General features: G+C 47.6%; 1 pseudogene; it reads right to left on the bottom strand.

The window, feature by feature from the left end:
- Window positions 1-322: 322 nt before the first annotated feature.
- On the bottom strand, window positions 323-792 carry LOC142848586 (protein Hikeshi pseudogene; annotated as a pseudogene).
- Between the last annotated feature and the right edge of the window lie 5,177 nt (window positions 793-5,969).

Here is a 5,969-nt window from a genome sequence, read left to right as displayed (position 1 = left end):
TGTCCTGAGTCTGAGTGACAAGTCTATAATTAACAATCGGGCATGCCAGGCAAGCATGGGTGGGCACACAGGGCACAAGTCCCTGAGTTCGCATGACAGAATCATAATTTTTGTTTTTACCATGAGTAGGTTTTATTTTAAGGAATGAATAACAGTCGATACAAAATGTTTGCCTCCAAGAAGTATTTCACACTTCTAAAGGAAAAGGTAATCAATATTGGACATTTTCCTTATTCGATGTTTCTAATGTTTAGAGGGGTTTTGGGTAAGTTTCATAGTCACTGAGTAGTTTCGAAAGGTAGGCTTCATGACCCCTTTGACTTCATGCTTTTAAATGACAAATTATTTTATTCAGATTATGTTTCCAAAAGAGAGGGTTCAGTGCCAGTCGTTTCTGAAAGTTTTCATACCATTTCAGAACCACATTTTTCAGATGGATTTGGTGTCACCTGGGCCTGAGAGACAGCAAATGATGAAGCAAAATTGTAGAAGTTGACCAACATCTTCCGTGCGAACTGTGTGAAGGAGTCAGCCGAGGACACAGCAGCACTGCCCACAGGAGTCTGTGGAGCCAGACTGTTTAACACCTCCACGAAATTCCAGTCTGAGCCACAGATGGGGTCCGCACAATATTCATGGCTCCAAATGGGTGTTGGCTTCCTTCGCCAGCCTCCCCGCCACCAGGCAGCCAAACATGGCAGCGCCCTCGGATGCCTCTGCTCAGCAGGCACCTCAGGCAAGAGACCACTGTCCTAATTGAACTCAAGAATCTTCCAGAATTTGCAGGAGGGCAGTGCCCCTCCACTACATAGCAATACAGGAATGTATTCTGGCCCACAAAATATTTTAATGGGGTTTAAGAACTGGCTTAGCAATTAAGAGACCGACCAGGTTGGCCTTGAACTCACAGAGATCAGCCTACCTCTGCCTCCCAAGTGCTGGGATTAAAGGCTTGCACCATTGTAGCCCGGCTTTAGCCAAGGAGCCCTATCACAAAGAGAAAGTGAGCACAGGCCGCAAAGAGGCCAAATGCGTTCAGAGCAAGGAGGCTGCAGCACTCAGTATGAAGGAATAATGCCAAATGTGAACGAAGCCAGACAGAGGTGGTCACCAGCAAGCTGTGGCAAGCCATGGGAGGCAACTTCCTTCAAGCAGACTCTGAAGGGGGATCCTGAGACAGGACGGAGCTCCATTCTGCGCGGAGGTCATCACAGGACTCCCTTCTGGAGGGCAGCTCTGAGAACACAACCATGCCAATCAACACTCTGTCCTCGGTTTTCCACCCATACCCAGGCCCCCTAAACAGACAGATTCCCTGATGCTTCTAGGTATATATGCAATTAAGTAGAAGCTAAGAGGTCCGTGTGTGCAATTTTTAGTATTTTCTGAACCTTTTCCCCTTCCGGTGTCTGAGATCTTAGTAGTCTGCACTGAGATCCAGGGCTGAGGGTGCGACTTTGATTTTAGGAATCTGAAGGAGACACCTAAGAATGCAAACTGAGCGCCACGATCCTACCCGGCAGAAACCAACGGATGAGCAGCGTGTGAAGGCACAGCCTGTAATCTTAGCACTTGGGTGGCAGAGAAAGGAAGATGGCAAGACTGAGGCCACCCTGGGCTGTGGAGGCAGACTGGGGCAGGGAGTGGAGGGAGCCAGTGGCTATTTCTATGTTTTCACATCCAAAAAGCAATGTCTTTGGAAGAGTGAATTGGTGGTATTCAAAGCCACCACCCTCCCACCCCCGCCTCCCCCGACTTCCCACAAACTTCTTGGCTGAAGTTCAATGAACATGATTCCCTTGGCTTTCCCCTCTGCCAGTAGCCAACCTCCACACTCCCTCCCACACTCTCGGCCCCTGGAGAAGGGAGGAGTCCTCAGGTGTGACGCCCTGGCTGACACAGGACACAGCGAGCTTGTGGTGAAAATGGTCCTGAGCAAAAGCTGCCGGATAAGAGAGAGGGAATTGATCTGTCCTCTAGACAGGGCCAGCCTCAGCTGCCTGACAGCTTCATCACCCCAAGGTTCTCAAACATTCCTTTTGAGTGAGCTGACTTTTATACAGCACTGTTGGAATCACACACACACACACACACACACACACACACACACAGAGAGAGAGAATTTTAGATAATTGGGCAGTAATGGCCTCTTTCATAGCAACAAATACAGTCTACTAATGTGCTAAATAATAAATAGGGAAAAAGCACATTAATTATTAGCCACTAAGGGCAGTTACTTCCATATCTATTCTTTAAATAAATTTACTCCTTTTTTTTTTTTTTTTTTGCTTTTTTGAGACAGGGTTTCTCTGTAGTTTTGGAGCCTGTCCTGGAACTAGCTCTTGTAGATCAGGCTGGTCTCGAACTCACAGAGATCTGCCTGCCTCTGTCTCCCGAGTGCTGGGATTAAAGGCGTGCGCCACCACCGCCCGGCTACTCCTTTATTTTTTAACGAAAAATAAAGAAAGGAAAAATGCTCTCATATGTGCATCCATCCTTCCATAGGGCATCGCTGAGGTGCCAGGGCCACCTAAATGTGGAGGGGAATGTCATATCGAAGCCATCAAGGGTAGCTCTGGTCCCTCCACATCACTGGAGCCCACGCCTCCTCTCTCTTCTAAGAACATCTCAGAAGAGACTCTTCAGAGAGTTTTACCCCCAGGGCTCTCTCATTACTTTTCTCTAAGAATGGGCAATTGTGAGCCCAAAGGGAAGATTCTGGAAGCTAAGTTCAGAGGCGACTCTGAGACTGCTGAGAGCTTGGTTTGGTTTTTCTGGGGCCACATAATGACACCCCCACAGCTGGCTGTTTAAACAACCCCTGATAGGAGCCCACAGTTCCACAGGTCAGAAGTCCCCGCAGCCTCTACTGGAGCCTGTGTTCTGGGTCTCACAGTGACACCAAATGACGCTGGCCAGCCTATAGCAGGGAGAGAAGGGTCCTCCCAAGTCCATTCAAATTGTCAGCAAGACTGATGTCCTGCTACCTCGTAGCTGTCAGAGAGGGGTCACCCAGGACTGCTCTGCTGGCATTGTGCACCCCCTCCATCTTCAGGCTAGGAAGGGCGTGTCTAGCCTTCTCTCTGACTTGCCCTTTCTCCAATGTCAATAAAATTTTGCTTGTAATGTACTTGTGTTTGGATTAGACCCACCCAGGTAACCTCCTTTTGATGAGATCTAACTGAACTGATTAGTAACCTTAACCATATCTGTAAGCTGTTTTTGTTACCTAATAGAATAAACAGGGGTTTCCAGCCCTTGGATTAGGAAAGAAAGTCTGATGGGTGAGGGCATGTGTGAGAATTTTTTCTGCTACATGGGTATGAGAATCTATACAAGAGTATGGGGAATGGGGTACAAGGGTCCCCGCCTCTGCAGCTTCATCGAGACTTCCAGGCATGGCAAACCCTGATCCAGCTGGGCGCACCTCATCCACGAAGCAGACAGAGCTGGGTGTCTCCCCCTCCCACACACAGGTCCTGGGCTAGTCCTCGCTAGTCCTGGGCATGTCTCATACATAAGCCTAGCAGTCACACTGGAAAGGGGATGAAGCTGAGAAGGGACATCATTCTTTGTCTTTAAAAGAAGCTGTTTCTGGGGGGCTGGAGAGATGGCTCAGAGGTTAAGAGAACTGACTGCTGTTCCAGAGGTCCTGAGTTTAATTCCCAGAAACCATATGATGACACACACCCATCTATAATGAGATCTGGTGCCCAGAACACTATATACATTATAAATAAATTTTTAAAAAAAGTAGAACAGATATTTTTGTTTGTTTGTTTTTTTTTTTTAAAAAGAAGCTATTTCTGGGCCAATGAGATGGTTCGCAGGGTAAACGCACTTGCTGCTCAGGCTGACTTCAGTCCCTGTGAGCTGCTCCCTGACACGGTTCCACACAGGTGCATGCCCATACACTTACATGAGCACACATAAAAATACATAAATATAATTAAATTAAAAGGCGACATTTCCCCTTTCATAACCTCATCCTGTAGAGGTTCTCAACCTTCCTAACGCTGCGACCCTTTATCCCAGCTCCTCATGTTGTGGTCACCTCTCCAACCATAAAATTATTTTCATTGCTACTTCATAACTGTAACTTTGCTCAGTGATGGATTGCAATGTAAATATCCGATATGCAGGCTATCTGATAAGCCACCCCAGTGGAAGGGTCACTGGAGGACCCCAGGGGTTGTGACCCACGGGTTGAGAACCACTGTCTTAGAGCCCAGACTCTGCACCCGTTTAGGGTTCTTGCAGTGACAGTACATTCCCCTCCCCTCCCCCATCCCCGTTTTCTCGTTTGTTTTATCTTCACATTTTTCTTTATCTGTGTGTGCGTGCACGAACTCGCATGCGCCCCAAGCGTGAAAGTCAGACAGGGACCAAACTCAGGTCCTTGGCTTGGCCCGCGCCTTTACTCACCGAGCCATCCCCCAGTCTCCCAGCCATCCCCCGGCCCTGTTAGTTTCTGGAAGAACTCGCGCTTCCAACTCCCGGTCCCCTGAAGGATGACCTTGAACTTCCGTTCTTCTGTGCCTCTCTTCTTCTTCTTCTTCTTCTTCTTCTTCTTCTTCTTCTTCTTCTTCTTCTTCTTCTTCTTCTTCTTCTTCTTCTTCTTCTTCTTCTTCTTCTTCTTCTTCTTCTTCTTTTTCTGATTTTTCGAGACAGGGTTTCTCCATAGCTTTTGGTTCCTGTCCTGGAACTAGCTCTTGTAGACCAGGCTGGCCTCGAACTCACAGAGATCCGCCTGCCTCTGCCTCCCGAGTACTGGGATTAAAAGCGTGCGCCACCACCGCCCGGCTAACTGCGAGGTTCTTGTGGTATAGGTTGGAACCTAGAATTTATGCCTGTGAGGTAAACATGCTACCAAGTGAGCTGTAGCTCAAGCCCCTTGTTCAGCTTTTTGTTTGTGTTTTGTTTTTAAACAGCTTTGCTCCATAACCTAGGCTGGCTTGAACCGGATCAGTACCTTTTACTTCCTTTGTCTCAGGCTCCTGAGTGCTGGACCTGGCTGAGTCAGCACTCTCTCTACCATCCGTGTCTCCATCCCCTCCGTCTTCAGGGCTCTGGAAAGCCTTCTCCTCCATGAGCAGGTTACGACTAGCCCACCCCCCACCTGCTATCTCTACTTCTCTCCACAGGTTCTCCTGGTGTGTAGCATCCACGCACACAGAGTGTTCAGTGGACGACCGTCGTGAATGAAGGGAGGCCATGGTGAATGAGTCATCCGCACTTTTTAAAATCATCTATTATCCTAAAATATCAGTGCCGTGGGCCCGTATCTAATTATAGGATCCATTCATCCATACGCTCACTTCTCCATCCTCGGGGATCCAAAGATAAATATGAACAGGATAAACATTTTTCCTAGACTGTTAAAGAACTTGTGCTTATTAGGGAAACTGGGACATTTCCTTCCTTTGGGATAAGCTTTGCCAGCCCCCAAACATCTTTTAAGAATCCACATCTAGACGCACTCGCGGCTGTCACGTTGAATGGTTAAGACTCCAGGTCTGCCGATCCAAAGAGTGGCAGAATTCCTTCTTTTGTGAAAAAACAGCATTCTCATTGTTTCCCACTCAAAGGGACACTTAAGTTTGCTTCCCACCAGGTTTGAAGCTGGGGCCTAATGTGGCTGAAAATGCTTTGGGCCCAGAGAGGAAATCCAATGCCCCAGGGCTGTGGGCTGAATGGCTGCCTTGTTACCAAGGGCCTTCTGCTTTGTCTGCCTGGGATCTCAAATGACATGTTTGGACACAAAGTCTCTTAGGTAAAAATTACTACATTTGCCAGAGCTCCTAATTTAGACCTTGGTTTATTATTTCAGAGTCTTTTTTTTTCTTTTTCGTGATTAGATTCAGTGAGATTTTACAGCGGAATCACGACCCTTGTTTTAAAAATGCATTTGCTGTGGTGTTTTGGTATCCTTGCTCCCCGTCGTCCCCATGGTCTGTGTAACATTCCCC

The sequence above is a fragment of the Microtus pennsylvanicus genome, chromosome 4 (assembly GCF_037038515.1).
Source record: "Microtus pennsylvanicus isolate mMicPen1 chromosome 4, mMicPen1.hap1, whole genome shotgun sequence".
NCBI classification, from domain to species: Eukaryota; Metazoa; Chordata; class Mammalia; order Rodentia; family Cricetidae; genus Microtus; species Microtus pennsylvanicus.
Note: the sequence above shows the minus strand (reverse complement) of the source record. Positions and strands in the feature narration are given on the sequence as shown.